The sequence below is a fragment of the Miscanthus floridulus genome, chromosome 2 (assembly GCF_019320115.1).
Source record: "Miscanthus floridulus cultivar M001 chromosome 2, ASM1932011v1, whole genome shotgun sequence".
Lineage (NCBI taxonomy): Eukaryota > Viridiplantae > Streptophyta > Magnoliopsida > Poales > Poaceae > Miscanthus > Miscanthus floridulus.
This window is the reverse complement of record NC_089581.1, coordinates 9,853,239-9,874,795: the sequence shown is the minus strand read 5'-3', so window position 1 is coordinate 9,874,795 and position 21,557 is coordinate 9,853,239. Positions and strand designations below refer to the sequence as shown.

Sequence of the window (21,557 nt, the reverse complement as noted above, 5' to 3'; positions counted from 1 at the left end):
CCATTTACAGCCTACTATTTTTGCTCCATTAGAAATTTCTTTAAAGTCCCAAACATCGTTGGTATTCATCGAATTCATTTCAACTTCCATAGTTTCTTGCCATTTAGACGAGTAAACGCTTCTTATGGCTTCTTCAAATGAGATGGGATCACCCTCCATTTGAATTTCTTCACTAACATAGACTTCATAGTTATAAAAAATTAGTTTACTAATTCTTTGAGACCTTCTAGGGCCTCAGTTACTGGCACTTTCATATGAGGTTGTTGTTGCTCTTCATTGCCAAGAGGCAATTGATTCTACAGGCTCCTGTATTACAAGATCCTTATTTACATTGTTCATCTTCTTCGAAGAGCTAACAACAGGTGTTGTATTAGTCATACAACATCAACAGGTATTGAGAAACTTGTTGCTCCTAAGTCACTGGAGTGGGCACGTAGTCCCTCTTCTCTTTAAGTCTTAGGTCTCTATATACCTCTACATACCTGTTTACACCAAAAGTTAGGAAGAAGAACATGAAAACTCAAAGCTTTTAGGATTGTGTCATATTGATTAGATGAGAATCGGTATCAGTTGATTTAGATGTAACGTCAGAATCAGCTATTTTATGGATGACGTCAGCAGACGGCGTTAATGGGCTATACTTGAATGGCGCTAGGAAGATGTGTCGGATTCTACAAATAAGGAAAATTAGGGTCCAAGTTATTATTAAGTTATGAAGCTTTCTTTTATTCCAAGAATTATAATAAGTCATATTTGAGTAGGATTCATGTTTAGGTTCTGAGTATAAATATTAGACCCTGGTTATTGTAAAGGGGAAAGAACATTCAATCAATACAAGCTTTTTGGCTTTCACCATTGCATTAGGAGTAGGAGTACTATAGATCTCGATGAGTTCTTTAGCAAATAGAGCTGCATCGACTGATCAATCTCCAGCTTGCTTGTGAGTACTATCATGACTTGTTTTATGCTTGTAAAGCTGCATCAACTGATTAATCTTTTATGAGCCATAATATAAGTTAGTTATCGATCTATATCATAGTTTATAAGACTGCATCAACTGATTGATCTCTTATGAATTATAATATAGATCAAAATTATCGATCTTGTGTTAAATAACTTATTGTTTAATACAATATCACCAGTTATCGAGTTTGCTAAAATTAGTAAGATTTTTCTTGTTGTTTTTGATTGATTCACCAGTTATCGATCTTGCTATAATTAATGTTTTTTTAATTACAACAAAATCACTCAATTGAAATAGAGATAGATCGGCTCATATCATCTTAATTGGTCATCCTTTGATCTATTCATGCTTCAAATCTTATAATTGATGGTTTAGTTTCGCTAGATTATCTGTTTTATCTCTATTCCAGTCAAACATAGTATGCATCCAAAGACATATTTCAATCTTGAATAAACTTATTTGTTAATGAGATCTAATCTAATGACACTACCATAACTGCATCAATTCGGTCGAACCTCACTGGTAAGACTTTAGATTAGAAATTATTGATTAGTGGTCTTGTTCATGATCAAGATATGTACTCTATTTATTTGCTATGACTACATCGGCTATTTTAGCCGATTTGCATATACTCTCGCACATATAGCATGTTTTCAAGAATCTGTCAACATATAGATGGTTTTATAAATTGTTTGACTTTACTTTATTATCATTATTATAGCTACATTGATCCGATCGAACCTCACTATTGATGATAATAGATTAGATTCAAACTAGTTGTAGATTTATTTATATTAGATAGTCGATTTGTTCGCATGTTATACTCTTTTCATTAAACTTATCGGCTCAACACTTTATATCGATCATATTCCATTTAGCTGATCATGCTTTCTTATATCGCTTCTTATGGATGCACTGGATATTGACTATTTAGTTGATAGCCTCATTAAATCGGCTATATAGCTGTACATTTGGAACTGTTTGGTGCAAAACCGACATGTTCCACCTTAAATTGCTGATAAGATTTTCTCTCCTTGTCAATTACAGGTCAAATTGACTGGCTCGTCATTAGGTTTTTAGAATCAGCTGGTTCTATGTTGAAATCAAGCAGATCTCTGGTCTCGTTCTACTCAGATCTTCTGGCTTGCTGTGTGTCGATCACATCACCATATTTTTGTGTCAACACACTTTTTGGCACGTCTGGTGGGACCACAATCGTCATGGCGGTTCACAACAACAAGAACATTCTTATGATACCTTATGAGGACTTGCCTGCTGAGGATAAAGATATTACTAGTAAAGCTATAGAGGAGTTTCAGAATAAGTGTTTGTTGTCATACACCAAAATACGTGACAATAAAGTTATTCAAAAATATCCACTGCCAATAGCTTTGATGCATGGACAGTCAGATATAGACAAAGCTGATGATAGACGTTTCTTTATAGAAGCTGTCGATAAATCTACTCATGATGCAATGTTGAATCATAATACAACTTTCTTGAATACATTCCACGATACCATGAAAGAGGTGTTTCATAGATTTCCACTTGATCAGGTTGGACTGGCTTATTATAATATTCCACATCCGTTGACTCAGGGGACTAATCAAGCCGATACTAGCCATCAAGAAGCAACACTAGCTAAGAGTGATGATGCCCAGACAATTCAGAATTCGTTTGAGCAAATTCAGGGTGCTACTACTAATCAAATGCAATATAATCCTGGATCATCAATGTTGCATGTGCAACAGCCAACAGGGCAAGTTTAGAATCAGATGGTTAATTTTGGTACATCAAGCCAAATACCACCGTTGGCTTAAAAAATAGCACCATCAATTCTTCCGATTCATAGAGATATAGATCCTAATGTTTTCAATTAGAGATTTCAAGCAGTAAATCAGCAAGGGGCTCAGCAAATAGAGATCCCATAAGAATATCATTATGGTTTAGATTATAATACTCTCAATATGATTCTAAATTTAGGATATCAAGGCACTCAGAATTTCAATCTGCAGATGGGTCAGCAATTGCCAAGAAATTCAAACTCAAATACTGATGAATTGTTGCTCAGAGTAACCAAAATAATGAAAAATCAGTTTGGTTTAAAACCAAAAGGGCAGACCTTTTCGTACAAACGTCCATATCCAAAGTGGTATGATTTAGTGTCCCTTCCTATGAATTATAGGCTTCCAGAATTTGCTAAGTTCACTGGTCAAGATAGTACAAGTACGATAGAACATGTCAGTCAATATCTTACTCAGTTGGGTGAAGCCTCTATTAAGGAAGCGCATCGAGTTTGTTTCTTCTCTTTGTCCATGTCAGGACCATCTTTCACTTGGTTTTCATCATTAGCAGTTAATTCTATTGCTAATTGGAGTGATCTTGAAAAGAAATTTCATATATATTTCTACACTAGGACAGGAGAAAGAAAGATCACAGATCTGACAACTATAAAGCAGAGAGCTAATGAATCGGGTGCTGAGTTCCTTCAGAGGTTCTAAGAAACAAAAAATTTATGCTTTTCATTGAATTTGACTGATGATTAGCTAGCTATGTTAGTCATTCAAGGAATCTTGCCAACATGGAGAGAAAAGTTGATTGGCCAAGAATTTGATAATTTAGGTCAATTGGCTCAACGGGTGACAGTACTTAATAGCCAATTTCAGAATATGCGTAGAGATACCTGATTCTAGAAGAATGCTGCAATTGCTGAAGCTTATAATCCATATTTAGTCGATGAGAATGATGAAGAAGAAGAAATTGCTGCAGCTGAATAGAATTGGGGTAAAAAGATAGTAATGGTTCCAAATCCTTGGGGAAAAGAAGTTGAAGAGAGTTATGATTTTGATGTTACAAAAGCATATAAACTTTTTGATTTCTTGCTTGAGAAGGGACATATTAATCTACCTACCAATCATGTTATATTACCTCTCGATCAGTTGAAAAAATAAGAAATTCTGCAAGTATCATAACACTACTTCTCATACAACTAATGATTGTAGGATTTTTTGGCAGCATATTCAGAGGGCCATTCAACATGGGAAGCTTAAATTTGATACAACTCAAAAAATAAAAGTTGATGATAATCCTTTCTCAAAGGATCAGAATATGGTTGATGCTAAGTTGATTAAAGGGAAAGCTAAAGTTTTAACATCAGCTAGGGCAAGAGAAACTAGAACAGTTGATCCAAAGATATAAATATCGATTGATGAATATAGAGAAATTAAAAGGCGTCGTGATCAACAAAAGAGCCAATATGAGCAGGGAGAAACGTCGAGAGATGGTGCGATGAAACCACATGTTACATCTCAAATTCTATTGAATAAATGGCAATGACAGAAGGAGAAAGATTATCAATGCTAGTTAAAAGAGAAAAAATATCAACGTCAACAAGAAGAAGAGAGATACGAAAGAGAACAAGTTGAGTCACATTGGAATTACCCTTTCTTTAGACATTATTGGAATGAAGGTTTAAGATTGCCTACTAGAAATAATTGCCTAGAATATAGCGAACAATATTGAGAGTTTAGGTAATCTTTAGTCAATCGTCGGTATATCCATGATCGAACTGAATATCAACGTAATGATGTGGATTGGTGCTTAAAAAATAGAAGCATTCATGATCAACTTGGAAAGCAAGTTGTTGATCAGAACTAAGCCGATTATGAAGAAGAAGGTGATGAAGAGTATATTTGGTAGGAAGGAAAGTGGTGTCCAGGAGGTTTAACAAGAAGTCAGAAGAGAAGAGTACAACACCTAAGGAGCAGAGAATTAGAACAGGCTCAAAAGTCTAGTAAACTACAAGTATGGCGTGCTAAACAAACAGCCGATAAGGGTCAACCATCGGCTAATATTCAAATGGCTTTTCTTTTACCATCTGAATTTAAAGCTCCAGCAGATCAAGAAGTTTATTCGGATTTTGATGAATCGGAGTATGAAGAGATGGCATCCCTGTTAACATTGATACAACAAGCTATATTTGATAAACCAATTAAGCATCGGCATTTGAAGGCTTTATATGTGAAAGGTTTGGTCGATGGGAAGACAATGAGTAAAATGTTGGTTGATGGAGGTGCTTTTGTTAATTTGATGCCTTATACTACTTTTTGTAAGCTTGGTAAAGAACCAGAAGATCTAATTGAGACTGACATGATCCTTAAGGATTTTAGGGGTAATGCGTCCAAGACCAGAGGGTAATAAATGTTGAATTGATAATTGGAAGTAAGACTTTACTCACTACATTCTTTATCATTGATGGAAAGGGTTCATACTGTTTACTACTTGGTCGTGATTGGATTCATGCCAATTGTTGTGTACCATCGACTATGCATCAATGCTTGATTTAGTGGCATGGAGACAATGTTGAGCTAATTCATGCTGATGATTCTGTGAGTATAGCAACAATTGTTCCAATGTATTAGGAACTATAAGATTTTGAGTGTTTTTCTGGCGAGCAATGGGAATGAGGCTTCATTAGTATCAATGATGAAAGCCAACAGCCAATCCGAGCAGTCTGCTCTCAAAGTTTGTTTTTATGGATAATCCAATAGATGGTATAGATGATAAACTAGGGCATGGCTTTACGTCGGCCGATGAGTTAGAAAAAATAGATATTGGTCCTAGAGATAGGCCTAGGACGACATATATAAGTGCTAAATTAAATCCTGAGTATAAATAAGAATTGATAGATTTGTTAAAGGAATTTAAAGATTCTTTTGTTGGGTATATTATAAAATGTCTGGTTTAGATCGGTCAATTGTTGAATATCGGTTGCCAATCAAACCTAGATATCGGCCATTTAAACAAGCTCCAAGAAGATTTAATCCAAATGTTCTTGATGATATTAAGGAGACTGCAAGACTACTAGAAGCAAAATTTATTCAACCTTGTCGATATGCAGAGTGGATATCGAGTGTAGTTCCTATGTATAAGAAAAATGGGAAGTTAAGAGTCTGTATTGATTTCAGAGATTTGAACAAGGTTACACCGATGGATGGATATCTGATGCCAATAGTCGATATGTTGGTAGATGCAGCAGCCGGACATAAGGTAATTAGTTTTATGGATGGTAATGCAGGTTATAATCAAATTTTTCTGGCTGAGGAAGACATAGCGACAACAGCATTTAGGTGCCCTAGTGCAATCGACTTATTTGAATGGGTTGTAATGACTTTTGAATTAAACAATGCTGGTGCAACTTATCTGAGGGCGATGAATTATATTTTTCATAAGTTGATCCATAAGATTATTGAAATCTATATTGATGATGTGGTGGTGAAATCCAAAGGGTACAAAGAACCTCTGGTTGATCTGCGAGAGACTTTAGAGTGCACAAGAAAACATAGTTTAAAGATGAATCCTAATAAGTGTGCCTTTGGAGTGTCAGCTGGACAATTTTTGGGTTTTATGGTCCACGAGAGAGGAATTGAGATTGGTCAGAAAAGTATGAAAGCAATTGATGAGGCAGTGTCTCCAACTAATAAAATAGAATTACAATCTCTGCTTGGTAAGATTAATTTCATCAAAACGTTTATTTCAAATATGTCAAAAAGGATTCTGTCATTTTCTCCTCTGTTGAAGTTGAAAAATAATCAAGAATTTAAATGGGGTGATGTGCAACAAAAAGTGTTTGAGGAAATAAAAGAGTATATAAAATCTCCACCTGTGTTGATTCCTCCTCAGCAAGATAACCCTTTTAATTTGTACATGTTGAACGATAGCCAAATGATTGGATCGACCTTGGTGCAAGAGTTTGAAGGACAGGAACGGGTTGTTTTCTATCTAAGTAGAAAATTTTTGGATCCAAAAACAAGATATTCTTATATTGAAAAGTTATGCTTATGCTTGTATTTCTCCTACACTAAATTACGATATTATTTATTATCGGCTGAGTGTACAGTTGTGTCTAAAGCTGATGTGATTAAACACATGTTGTCAATGCCGATATTAAATGGGAGAATAGGGTGAGTGGATTCTTGCATTATCAAAATTTGATTTGAGGTATGAATCGGCTAAAGTGGTCAAAGGGCAAGTGATGGCCGATTTTATTACTCAACATCACAAACCAAGCATCGACTATGTGGAACCTATGCTTTGGACATTATTCTTTGATGGATCATCGTATAACAAGGGGGTGGCATTGGTATTGTTATTATTTTACCTCGGGGGACAAGTTTCGAGTTTGCCTTTCAAACCAAACCAATGACCACCAATATCAAGCAGAGCATGAAGCTATTCTAAAAGGACTTCAACTTCTTCAATAAGTAAATGCCAAGTCAATTGTAATATTTGAAGATTCATAGTTAGTTATTAATTAGTTGATCAGCCTGTATGAATGTAAAGATGATATTCTGAAGGGGTATTATGATGAACGTCGAAAGTTACTTGAGGGGTTTCCCCTTACTTCTCTTCAGCATATTCCGAGAGCATAGAATCAAGAGGCCAATCGGTTAGCTTAGAATATGTCAGGCTATCGACTGTTCCAAGAAATCTTAAGTAGTGAGACCTTGGCTAACAATTGGAGAGTTGAAATAGACGATTACCTCAAGAATCCATCACAAAAGGTTACTAGAAGATTGAGATATAAATTAACTAAGTGTGTTTTGTTAGATGATCAGTTGTATTACAAAACAGTCAATGGGGTTTTGCTTAAATGTTTAAGTCAAGAGGAAGCAAGAGTATTGATAGGGGAAGTACATGAAGGAATATGCGGAGCTTATCAATCAACTTATAAAATGAAATGGGTTATTCATAGGTCTGGATATTTCTGGCCAATAATATTAGAATATTGTTTTGAATATTACAAGGGGTGTCAAGATTGTCAGCGTTTTGGTAATGTTTAGAAATTGTCTGTGTCAGCTATGAACCCAATAATTAAGCCATGGACATTCCGAGGCTGGGGAATTGATTTGATTGGCCAGATTTTCTACCTTTAAGTAGAGGGCACAAGTTTATATTGGTAGCAACAGATTTTTTTACTAAGCGAGTTGAGGCAATTCCTTTGAAAACAATAACTTCAAGAGGCCAATCGATTAGCTCAGAAGCATATTGTTTATCGTTTTAGGATTCCTCAAACCATTACTACTGATCAAGGAACAATGTTCACATCATAAGAATTCAGAGATTTTGCTGCTAGTATAAGAATTAAATTATTAAATTCTTCTCCTTATTATGCTCAAGCTAATGTCCAGGCAGAAGCATCCAATCAAATTTTGATTAAGTTGATTAAAAAGAAAATTGAAGAGCAACCAAGAAAGTGGTATCTAACACTTAATGAAGCATTGTGGGCATATAGGATGGCTTGCCATGGATCAATTAAATCATCACCTTATGAGTTAGTATATAGGCATAATGCAATTCTTCCTTATTCAGACTGGATCAAGATGTTTTACATTGCAAAATAATTTGACATCCTAAGTCTATAAAAATCTTATAATGGATGATTTGGAGGACTTAAGTTGTCATCGGCTGCACGCTCTTAAAAATATTGGGGCCAAGAAATTAAGAGTTGTAAGGCATTATAATAAAAAGGTCAAGAACAAACAGTTTTGTGAAGGAGAGTTAGTTTGAAAAGTAAGATTGCTGATTGGGTCTAAAGACAACAGGTTTGGCAAGTGGTCGCCTAATTGGGAAGGTTCTTATCAGATTAAATGTTGTGCGCCTAGCAATGCTTATATTTTGAAAACGCTAGATGGAGAAGAGGAGTTTGATAGAGCAATCAATGGAAAATTCCTAAAGAAATATTATCCTAGTGTTTGGATTAATACTTGATAGCCAATTTGTTTAGTCGTCGACTCTAATAGTCGGTACCAGGAGGGTATCGCCTTTAGTTCAAAAATTAGCCCTAAGGGGAAAAGCCGATACGATATGTATCGCCTATAGAGCAAAAACACACACAAAGACAATCAGATTTATATTTTAGTAAATTTGGAAACACATTCATAAAGAGAAGTAGAAATTTTATTCATTGATAGTTTGTTCCTAGTATAAACTAATCAAAAACTTTATTGATTACATCCTGGGTGGATGTAATGTCCATGATTGCCGTAGTTGCATCGTCGAAGTCCTCGATCAAGTCCTCATGCATGTCGGGGTCATCGGCCATCAGGAAGCCCGGCTCCATGGTGAAGAGCTCATGCCCGATCTGAACCAGCATTGTGGCTAGGGCTACTGCTGTGCCACTGTGGATGCCATGGAGGGAGATCTCCTAGGCGCGCGCCGGGACATCATGCAGGCGGTTGATGAGTAAGGGGCCATGGGCATTGACAGCCACCATAGCCATGTTCGCCGCTAGTTGGAGGTTCTCCAACTTCACCGTCAGGGCTGGCAATCACAGAAATAAAGAAACTATCAAGACAAAGGTAGAAAAAAATAGAGGTTTTCTTGGGATCCATCTTACCCGCCACCATGGCGTTAGACTCAGCCAACCATGCCCAGGCGGCATTGGTTTCTTCCTCGATAGCGAAGAGGGTGGCTTGAGAGGCCTCGAGGTGGATCTTAAGCTAACTGTTCTCCTGAGTTGCCTTAGAGTAACGGTCCTTGGCCACCCTCCATTCTTGGAGGAAGCGTCGAGCGTCGTCATTGGTGTAGGAGTCAGAGGAGTTCGATAAAGAATCTAGTGTGGGGTGGCAGCAGACTCAGCATTAGAGGGCCCACCGGTGCTGGAGGAGGAGGAGGAAGCCTGTTGTTCAAGACAAACCTACAGACACATCAAAAGGTGATCTATTGATAGAAGCATGAGTCGTTTGGTCCTACCTCATGTGGCGAAGTCACTGGCTCACCGGTATCTCCTCCTCTAGGAGATCTTCTACCACATGCTTGGTGCGGTTATCTTTGCCAGCCATGGTGTTGGTTTAGATCTTGAGGGGAGGAGAAGAGGAAACTGCTATAGGGTCTATGAAGGTGGAAGGACATAGGAGAATGAAAGTAGTTGCAAATGTAGATGTGTTCGAGGCCGAAGCCTTTGGCTGGTATTTATAGCCATAAAGGCGAGATGGTAGATATCTTGGGACATGTGCCCCAATTGATGGAAGGGGAAGCGCCGCTTCACTAATACCAAGGGGAACGTGGCGCGGATGACTAAGAAGGAATTCAAATGGTTTTGTGATGAAAGCCATTTTCAGATTTAGTTAAGTCAGAGTAAAGTTAGAAATCAGAAATTGGCTAATTCAAATTGGCTCTTCTAGCCGAAACAAAAAATACAGCTATCATCAGGTTTATGTGCTACAGATACTGGAATGTAAATTACAAGTTAAGAGCATCATGGATTGCTCGTAGTGCTTTCAGTCAAATAGCATCAACTTCTGTAATTTGTTGTTTATCTTCTTCGGCTGATCTAGGAATGCTCTTAAGACTATTGCGAATAGCTTTGCCTTCTTTGACCTTGGTTAGCATTTCTTGCTTCTTATGTTTGATAGCATTGGGAATCTGAGTCAAGTTGGATTCATGATGTTCGATGGTGGCTTTCACACTTTGTAGCTCTTTTCCAAGCCCAGCATGCCTAACTCTCAGCCGATTTAGTTCTGGTTCAATTTTGGAAGAAGAATTTTTCAAATTGTCGATTAGCTGTGCTAATTCTTTGGCTTCCTATTTGTTAGAATTCTTTTTAGCCATCAAAGCTTCATGGTCAATCAGATTTCTTTAAGCCTTTTTCACCTTGGGAGCTTGGTCTTCGATATTGGATATAGGTATCAAGGCCTCGGCAAGATTTGGGGTCACATTATATTCTTCCCATTGGGTCTGTATCCTGGACCAAATCGGCTATATTTCTCTCGAGCATTGGTAGCATGTCTTTTAGCCAATTTTTGGTCTCATTTGATAAAGTCTCTTGGAAAGAAATGACTGATGAGCTAATCTCACTTTCGTCTATGTATTCTTCAAAGTTGAAGGAGTAGCTCAGAGCTAGAGAATTAAGTGCCTACATGTAAACAAAAGGAATCTTATTAGAAATGACAAATGGGTTGATAATGAGTTGAATGGTGAGGGGAACACAGTACCTTTTCTAAAAGAAACTCTGGCTGAGGAGAAGGAATAGCCGATGATGTGCCAACATCTTTTTAAACATTTGGCTGAATCAACACTGGACTTTCGATGTTGGTGTCTGCAGGCATCAAAAGGTTTTTTGGTTTATATTTGTTATAGAAGGACAAGAATGAGCATTTGAATTTCTTACCATCGACTGTTTACTGAGTTGGAGAATCAATGGTTTGGGTATTAGCATCAATAGGATCATCTTCAACTATTGGATTATTAGACCTTTGCTCTTGTGCAGATGTTTTCTCAGGTGGTGTTTGATAAAGGAGAATGGTCAGAGAAGAGTGAGGATTACATAAGATATAAAGGCTTGAGGAGGTACCTTGGTGACATTAGGAGGTGAAGTAGAGAGCTTCTCATCTTCTGCTGTTTTGGGTCTATCAGAAGCATCGATTATTTTAGTTGTAATCAGCTCTTTAGGAGGATTAGCTGATGAGAGGATGGTAGATGCTGATTCAAATGCCTAGGATAATAATTCGGCACCCAAGGTGGATTGAGATGCAATAGTCGATGGCTGCAAGAAAGGGATTGAATTAGAAGTTCGATATCATCTTAAGAGGGAAGATAAGTTAAGTTATTTGAGTAATTGATGATTTTGTTCTGCGAAGTCTCTTTCTAGTGGTGGTTTTCTAAGTTACACATTGAGTTGCCTTATGTTTTGAAGATTGATATGTGAGTATTGTTGGGGCAGCTGGGGTTTTCATCAACTTTTTCAGAGTGGGTGCAGTCGATCCCATTCTTGAGGCTAGACATGATGGATAATATCCTATAGGATGCCCTTTCCCATCCATGTTTGGCGGATCAAATTTGGTATCCTACAAAAGAATTTGTTAGATAAATTGATAGGAGAACTTGTTAGATAATCCTTCCAAAACAAAAGGTAGTAAATTACCTCATTATTAGAAGCAAATTCCACATCCAGGGTTAAACATTTGGGATGAATTGGACTGTAGAAGAGGTGAGAGTGCCATTCTGCCACCAGGAATCAAACAAATTTGAGAAGGTAGCTCTTGTCCATTCATGTAGGCAAAGAGAAGGAAGGTTTGATCCCAGTTGAAAAACTCTAGAAGCTTCCATCATCTCGCTGATACCTTCTCTTGTCTTTAGAGTGTTCCTAAAGAATAGCTGAGGAGGTAGTTAATCAAGGCAGAATTGATGGGCCACAAAAGAAGGATTATAGAATTTATAAGTTGAGAGGTTATCTAGAAAAAAAGAACCAGTAGCCATTTTGCCATGGTCATGGCAAAATTTGGCTGGTAGTATACAGGGTTTGATGATACAGCTAAAAATTGCAACAGCTATTTCATCTGAGCAACCTGATTCAAATCAAAATTTGACTAGCAGAACTAGTTCATTGTCTTCATCCTCATCATATGGTAGCCAAGTCAAGATGTTTGCATCAAACCCTCTAAAAATTTCTTAAAAAGCTGGCCTATATTAGCAGTAATTGTTATGGCTGATGTAGCTTCACCATAATTCATACACTATCGAGTTCTTCCTTCTTTTCCTTTATAATCTTCAGCAAAGTTAGAAGAATGGAAGCTCAGATTCCTAAGATTGGGTCTTATAATCTTATGCATGTATAGATTCAACCATAATTGCATTAACCATCAAGGGCCACTGATGGTATGCACTGGTTCATTTTTCAATAATTGAACAGATACTTGGTGCATCAGGTGATAAGCAGACCCCAGTAGATATTTTTTGAGGGGGATTTCATTACCGGCTGTAGACGTTCTGCCATGTATTTATGATTACTAGATGAGTGCCTGTGTGTTGCAATGGGTGCAACATAAATTGAATGAGATGTTTGTTAGCCAAGTCAAAATCAAGAATATATCAATTCAATTTTTCATGTGTATTATACCATGATAATGTCTAGAAACGCATTCATTATTGTAATGAATCTAAAATAAAAGCTAGGCTTGGAGCTTATTGTCTGAAAGTTACGACAAACATCAGTTGGCTCAAAGGCTAAAAATTTATTGCTACGCATCGAATTGAATTTATCCATGCTCTGCCCTGCCAAAACATGTATACTCGGACTTATAATATCCTAACCCGCATGAGGCATAGCAATAATTCATTTTTTGGGAAAAAAAGTATTTGTTGTCAACACGCAACGCGAAGGATGAACGAGATTTGGATCACGATCATGATCATTGCGTGGTGTTATTCCAATAAATTCCTTTCTCTTCCCATAATTCTCTTTCTATTTTATTCTATTTTATTTACTGGCCTTCTAGTGTCTCCATGCAGTGATTATTTGTCTATCGGTGATTCCATGAGTTTTATTCCATTTTATTTACTTGTCTTCCAGTGTTTCCATGTGGTGATTATTTGCCTATCGGATATGGATCGTATGAGTGGTTTGGTCCTACCGGGTAGATATTGACAATCCATATATTTTATTAGTTGTATGTATTGTATTAGTTGTAGAGAAAAAAATATTTATTGTCAACACGCAACGCGAAGGACAATGAACGAGATTTGGATCATGAACATGATCATTGCGTGGTGATATTCCAATAAATTCTTTTATCTTCCCACAATTCTCTTTCTGTTTTATTCCATTTTATTTACTTGCCTTCCAGTGTCTCCATATGGTGACTATTTACCTGCCGGTGATACCATGAGTTTTATTTCATTTTATTTACTTGCCTTCCTCTGTCTCTATGCGGTGATTTTTTACCTGTCGGATATGGATCGCATAAGATGCGATGATTATTTGCATGCGGGGCAGATGTTGACAATCCATATATTTTAGTTGTAGAGATTGTATGTATTGTATTAGTTGTAGAGAAAAAAAAATTTGTTGTCAACACGCAACGCGAAGGAGGACGAACGAGATTTGGATCACGATCATGATCATTGCGTGGTGATATTCCAATAAATTCTTTTCTCTTCCCATAATTCTCTTTTTGTTTTATTCCATTTTATTTACTTGTCTTCCAGTGTCTCCATGCGGTGACTATTTGCTATCGGTGATTCCGTGAGTTTTATTTCAATTTATTTACTTGCCTTCTAGTGTCTCTATACGGTGATTTTTTGCCTATCGGATATGGATCGAATGTGATGCGGTGATTATTTGCCTGCCGGATATGGATCGCATGAGTGTTTTGGTCCTATCGGGTAGATGTTGACAATCCGTATGTTTTAGTTGTAAACAAGTTGGCCTGCAATATGACCCACAAAAGATGAATTTTTTTAGCCACATGTTTAGAAAAGCTACATGCTCTCTTTCGTCAACAGTCAATCTATCCCCAATATGGTTCAGAATATAGCATGCCCATCATGTGCAGTCTGATATTTTGGCTAATTTCTTAGACCCAACACTTAAGAAATCATAGTGTTGCATTGATCCTATTATTCTAAGGCCGATAAACATGTAAATATCGGCCAAAGTGATGGTCATTGGGACACAACCAAAAACAAAAGCATTCAAACTGTTGGACCAAAAGTAAGATGCAGAAATTAGAAGTGAGTCATTCATCTTCATTCCAGACAATGAGAGTGTCAGACATTGATTCAAGTAAAAAATTTCCCAATCTCCAGCGTTTTTCTATGATACCCTATGGAACCAATCCCTCCATCCGTTAGACATTTTGGGCAAGTTTCTAAAGAGAGTTTTGGTGTTTCAAGAAAACAAATCTACTATAGATAGTTTGAAGGGGATTCGGTTGGTTTCTTGATTGTGGAAATTGGATGGATCAGGGTCACCCATGGGTCCGAGATAATAGGCATTAGGAACAACAGCTGATGGAATCAGAATTTCGTTCCTCATTTTCGAGAAACTAGTTGGGATGAATTTAAGAAAAAGGAAAATACAAAGTAGCGGCTAAGAGCATCTCTAAGAATTCCCTAAACATCCTCCTAATTATTGTTTCTTAGAAAGATAGAGAAAAAACCCTCTCCAACACCTAATATTTACTCCTAATCTTTTAGGACTTGGGAAATTCCTCCCCTTCCGTGTATCTTTACACGGATGAAGCCACGCTCGGAGATGCCGTTCCCACGGAGTCCTTCTTCATGCGCCTTTCCCACCTTCTGGCCCTAGAACTTCGACACCAGCGGCGCCTAGAAGCCGAGCTGCACCGGGAGCGCCCGCGTCTCGTACAACGTCACCCTGAGCGGGGGCACCCCGATCGCCGTCAAAAACTCCAACATGTCGCTTGCCGTGTAGTTCCTGTTCCACGTGACGACCAGCGGCGATGTGCCGGCGTCGAACACCACCGGCGATGGCAGAGCCACGAACACGTCGGGGGCTTCCACCGCTTCGCCAGGCGTGGAAGCGAGGTTCCACAGGGGGAGCAGGAACCCACCGGGGCCCGTGGATGCCATGACATAGTGCTTGATGTACTTTCAGCGCCATGACAGCGAGCTCTGATTCAGGAACTTCTGCGCGAAGTAGCCCCCCTGGCTGTGTGACACGAGGATGATGGGCTTCTCCCCATTCTCCCTGCTCATGCGCTCCATGAGTGCCCTCAGCCGCTAGCTGCCCCTGCACGATGGGAGCATGATGGAAGTTGTACGGTGCGTCGAACAACGTCTCGTCGTCATGGTACCCCACCTGCTACAGCGCCTCAATGAGCCTCCTCATGCACAGGTCTCTGTGTATGGCCTGGCGGCAACAAAGAGGTTCACGTGGAAAAAATGAAGACTGTAGAAAAAACATCAAATGGGACCGGCATTTGATTTTTTAGAAGTCAAATATTAGGAACTATTGGAGATGAACTTCTTTTTTCTCCTAAAACATTTTTAGGAGTCGGTAAACATAGACTTTTTAGGAGGAATATTTAGAGAACTATTGGAGATGCTCTAACACTTGAAAGGCAGAAGTTTGAAGGCATACCTTAGGAACGTAATCGCTGGTTGCCATTATAGCCAAAATGGATCTGGATCTGAGGAAGGTTACTTGAATGGCAACTTGGTAGAGCAGAGGATTTACTAGGGTTAAGGCTTTGGCGGTGGCAACTTTGGCTGTTGAAGTTTGTTCAAGAAAGACGAGGAAAGTTAGCAGGCCGAGCAAATTGGAAATGATATTGTTGGGGTATTATATAGAATTTGGCCCGAGAAGTCAGGAGCCATGCGTTTATTTTGGAATGAGCAGTTGCAACACGGGGAACAGATAAATAGGAATTTTGGAATAAAATCATTTTTTATCCAAAAATTGGGGGGCATGTGTCTACACCAAAATTTGAGAAGAAGAATGCGGAAACTCGAAGCTTCTAGGATTGTGTCATCAAGGAATCAATTAGATGAGAATCGGTATCAGCTGATTTAGATGTAATGTCAAAATCGGCTATTTTATGGATGATGTCAGTAGATGCGTTAATGGGCTATACCTGAATGGCGCCAGTAGGATGTGTCGGACTCTACAAATAAGAAAAATTGGGGTCCAAATTATTATTAATTTAGGAAGTTTTCTTTTATTTTAAGAATTGCAATGAGTCGTATTTGAGTAGGATTCATGTTTATGTTTTGGGTATAAATATTATACCCTGGTTATTGTAAAAGGGGACGAACATTCAATCAATACAATCTTTTCGGCTTTTGTCATTGCATTAGGAGTAGGAGTACTGTAGATCTCGACAAGTTCTTCAGCAAACAGGGCTACATCGACTTATCGACCTCTAGCTTGCTTGTGAGTACCATCACGACTTGTATTGTGCTTGTAAAGCTACATCAACTAATTAATCTTTTATGAGCCATGATATAAGTTAGTTATCGATCTGTATCATAGTTTATAAGGCTGCATCAGCTGATTGATCTCTTACAAATCATAATATAGATCAAAATTATTAATCTTGTGTTAAATAACTTGTTTTTAATACAATATCACCAGTTATCGAGTCTGCTAACATTAGTAAGATTTTTCTTACTGTTTTTTGGTTGATTCACCAGTTATCGATATTGCTATAATTAATGTTTTATTAATTACAACAAAATTACCCGACTGAAATAGAGATAGATCGGCATCATATCATCTTAATTGGTCATTCTTTGATCTGGTATTGCTTTAAATCTTATAATTGATGGTTTAATTCTGCTAGATCGACTATTTTATCTCTATTCCAATCAAACATAGTATGTATCTAAAGACATATTTGAATCTTGAATAAACTCACTAGTTAATGAGATCTAATCTAATAACACTGCCATAGCTACATCGATTCGGTCGAACCTCATTGGTAAGACTTTAGATTAAAAATTATCGATTAGTGGTCATATTCATGATCAAGATATGTACTTTGTTTATTTGATATGACTGCATCGGCTATTTTAGCCGATTTGCCTATACTCTCACACATATAGCATATTTTTATAAATCTGTCAACATATAGATGGTTTTTAAAATTCTTTGGCTTTACTTTATTATCATTATTATAGCTGCATCGATCCGATCGAACCTCACTGTTGATGATAATAGATTAGATTCAAACTATTTGTAGATTCATTTATATTTGACAGTTGATTTGTTCGCATGTTATAATTTTTTATCAAACTTATCAGCTGAACACTTTATATCGATCATGTTCTATTTAGCCGATAATGCTTTCTTATATCGCTTCTTATGGATGCGCCGGATATCGACTATTTAGTCAATAGTCTCATTAAATCGGCTATCTAGCCATACATTTGGAACTATTTGGTGCAAAACCGACATGTTCCACCTTAAATTACTGATAAGATTTCCTCTCCTTGTTAATTGTAGGTCAAATTGACTGACACGTCGTTGGATTTTCAAAGTCGGCTAGTTCTATGTTGAAGCCAAGCAAATCTCTGGCCTCATTCCACTCAGATCTTTTGGTTTGCTGTATGTTGATCACATCGTCACATTTTTGTGTCAACAATACCATACTCTCCCAGATCTTCCCATCTTTTCTAAAGATATTGTATCTTAAAATATCTTATTTTGGGTTTAATATGTTAAAACCTCATATGGCGCTTTAAGCACCACCTTAACATCTTTGAGGCTGGCTATGCTATCTTCCTGTCGAAATGTTAAAAGGTCTAGGAATTTAGCTATTTCTCTGCTTAGGGGTATCATTGTTGTGACCGTTGTACTCCTCCAATGGTCGCAATCATCTTAATTAATCTTTATCTCACTCTTAATGAAGAGTATCTTTCTTAATTGATCTTTATCTCGCTCTTAATGAAGAGTATTTTTCTTAATTGATCTTAATATTTTCCCCCTCGAAATATGGCATGAACTTTACTGACATAATTTTAAGAATTATCCAAAAAACCTGTGAATGAGAAGACACTTATAACTTCATTCAAATGATTATGTCATGTAAACAAAGTTATTTCTTGATCCATTTTGGAGTACACTTTCCTTATTTCACTTCAAGAACTCAACGAGGTCTTTCATTAGCAGTACTTTTGCAAGTCATGGTTGCATCTTTTCTTATCTTTTGGTTAGTATTGACCATGATGATGTATTTCTATTGTTCCACGGTCAATACTAGGACAGCATAAGAGCTACCCAAACTTCTCTCGCTACGCGGGATACAAAACATGTGAATCATCACAAAACTTCTCCCGCCAAGCAGGATTGACTAGCATAAGTACTATGCCAAAACTTCCCCCCCTGCGGGATAAATCTATACACAATTTACTTTAACGAAAACATAGTCATAATGACTAAAACATTCACTTATTTCTTTATTTTTTTAATTAAATCTCTCATTGGTTGTAATTTAATCAGAAATTTAATAAACTAACAACCAAAAAATAGTCCTGAACTGGCTTGACTCAAGCCTTTTCATTCACATAGCCCAGCATTGCAACCCATTGGCTTATAGCTGAGTGATCTTATTAGTTAAAATAGAAATATACAAGGTGCTTCTGTATCAATTCTACATCATGCTTGGGCAGAAAATAGAATCAATGCATAAAACTCATAAATTGACTTAAAAACATATAACTACTCTTCAAAATTAAATTCTCCAGTTGGTTTGAATTTAATTAGAAGATAATGAACACTTCATTGCAGTGAAAAAATGTTAATGAAATACATTCTATTAGTTTAGAAGCATTTCTTGGTCCGTATCTACTCTCTAAAAAATTGACCACGTTGGTGTAAAATTTATCAGAAATTTAAACCTCAAACTTGAACTATTATAATATTATCATCATCAACATTGGTCAAAAATGTCAATACCATAATCTGACTTAAACAAAAAATGGACTACTCCTCTAATTTAAATTTTCACTTGGTTCAAAATTGAATAGAGATGAAAACCTTTAAAATTGACAGAAAATTCGTCTAAAATTGCTTCTAAAATAATAAAACTAAATTCAAAATTTTCATCACATTCGTCATCTCATTCGGCCCGTAGCGAATGAGTGGCCCGTGTCCCATTTCGTGTTTGCGCTCTGCGTCCTCGAGGCAAAAAAATTGGCCCAAGGCCCATAGGCGCGCTGCGCCCTCCCGCGCATTTGCGCTCCACGTCCTCGCAGCACAAAATCAGCCCAAGGCTCATAGGCTTGCTGCGCCCTCCCACGTCCCAGGCCACAACCTAGGCCTAGGTCGGAATTCTGCTCTGCGCGCGCTTACCCGCAGGCCTAGCTAACGGCCCAAGCGTTCTCAGCCGTCGATCTAAATTGGACGGTCGCCCGCGCTTATCGCTTGGAACAAAACTGGGTCGCGCCGCTCCCCCGAAAACCCTAACTCCATTTTACTCTCCCTCCCCTTTCTCTCAGAGCGCCCCGACAGAACGACGGTGGAGCAGCGACCGCCCACGGTGGTCGGAGGAGATGGCGGCACCAGCGCGCTATGGTAGAACCGCCTAATCTAATATCTTCCAAGAGTACTTGTCTTCCATTAAACACTACGTACTCAAGAGAGGACACTAAACTACGTAGTCCATCAAGCATACCCCAATGGAGAACTCAAAAATCCATATTTTTCCATCCGGGTCATAAATGAGAGAATAAAGCCTACAATATTCTTAAGTCATTTCTTACATTACTTTATTATAGTAACATAATATTACTTCAATTGATTATAACAGCAGAATATAATAAGGTTATCGGAGTTATAGAGGAAGCAAAATTAATTAAATGACATGATGGAGCCCTAACATAGTGGATATTTTTATACAAGAGATGCTAGCAGATTTTGCCTTTTTTTATAAAAAACCTTTAGTAAAGGTTATAAATAAACACTACGGTTGTAGCGGGAAAGGAATCCTCTCTGAGCCCATCAGAAGGTTTCCACACACAAGAGTCAGATCTACGTATCCTTCGGTCACCTGCAACAGGGGAAATAAACCCTGAGTACTCGATTGTACACAGCAAGACTTACCCGATAGGAGAAAAATAAAAGACTCCAAGGATATGCAAGACTTATTTGGCTTGTGGGTTATTGCATCTACGGAAGCATTACTAAACGTGCGTCCTTATAGTCAATTTTATTACCAGTCATCATTAGTTCATTAACTAACCATTCTATATAAGCACCTATGCTACTTTCAAGCATGTGGTGAGCAATCATATTTCAGTTCTTACTACGGTGCTAGACCATAGCCAAGTCGTACCATCTCAAAAAAATAGTGATTCATTAACTAATGTATCCTAGTTGGGTACCCCAAAACACACGCCCCATTTGTACCCAGGTACAAATAAGACCAACCCATTCCACTCCTGTCACAGGGTTTAGGTTTTCGTTCAAACTTGGACTCCAAGCCCCCACACTTGAGACCCAGTCTCAGTATGGTGCTTAAACCTCCACCTTTCTCTGTCTCCAATCAGTTGGTCTGAAAAGAGCCGAAACCCATAATAAGAGCGTAACGAGCCTTCCTACTCCCATAAGCAAGTTTGTACTTAGGATAATAAGGATGTAACGAGTCTTCCTCGCTCGAATGCCTAACCAAGTCCAGATCCAAAGTACTATTCCACCCAGTCTCCAATTAACATTCATATATATTTCATATGATAGTAACTGTCGGTGTTTTGGAACCGGGGGTCCCTCTACCGACGAGTGAATTTGTGCTACGTGCCCCTAATCCCGGATGGTAATGCGAAGAGACACAAGGTTTATACTGGTTCAGGCAATCGAGGCCCTACGTCCAGTCTAAGAGATCGATCTTATGTTCTTTGCATCGGAGTGCTCGTAGTAGGGGGTTACAAGCTAAGTGAGAGAGGGAGCTAGCCCCAGGTCTCGGCGAGGGTGGTGCGGACTGCTTGAGGCGTTGTTCTCAAGTAGCGTAGGAGTGTGTTGTTCTATTGGTGTGTTCGTCCCCCCTACGAGGCCCAAGTCCTCTCCTTTTATAGTTGAAGGGAGAATGAAGGTAGTACATGTATCACTATGCGATGTAGTGTCAATAGAAGTGGCACGTCCGAACCCTGTGGCCCGTTCTGGTGGCGGCGTGGTCGTAGGAGCGATCCGTCCTTAGAGTACTGGAGCGGCGTGGTTGTCCCATCAGGTCCTGTGCGTCGTGGGAGCCCCGGGAATGTCTCGGAGCGGATGTGATGGCGAACATGCAAGCCCTGGTGGACAGATTGTGCACGAGGCCGAGGCCTGGTTGGTGCCGAGGCTCACGCCGCGGTGGGG

The 21,557-nt window shown here is 38.3% G+C and overlaps 1 pseudogene; it reads right to left on the bottom strand.

The window, feature by feature from the left end:
* The window catches only part of LOC136536079 (receptor kinase-like protein Xa21), a 51,647-nt pseudogene that overhangs the window by 5,406 nt on the left and 24,684 nt on the right, over nt 1-21,557 (bottom strand).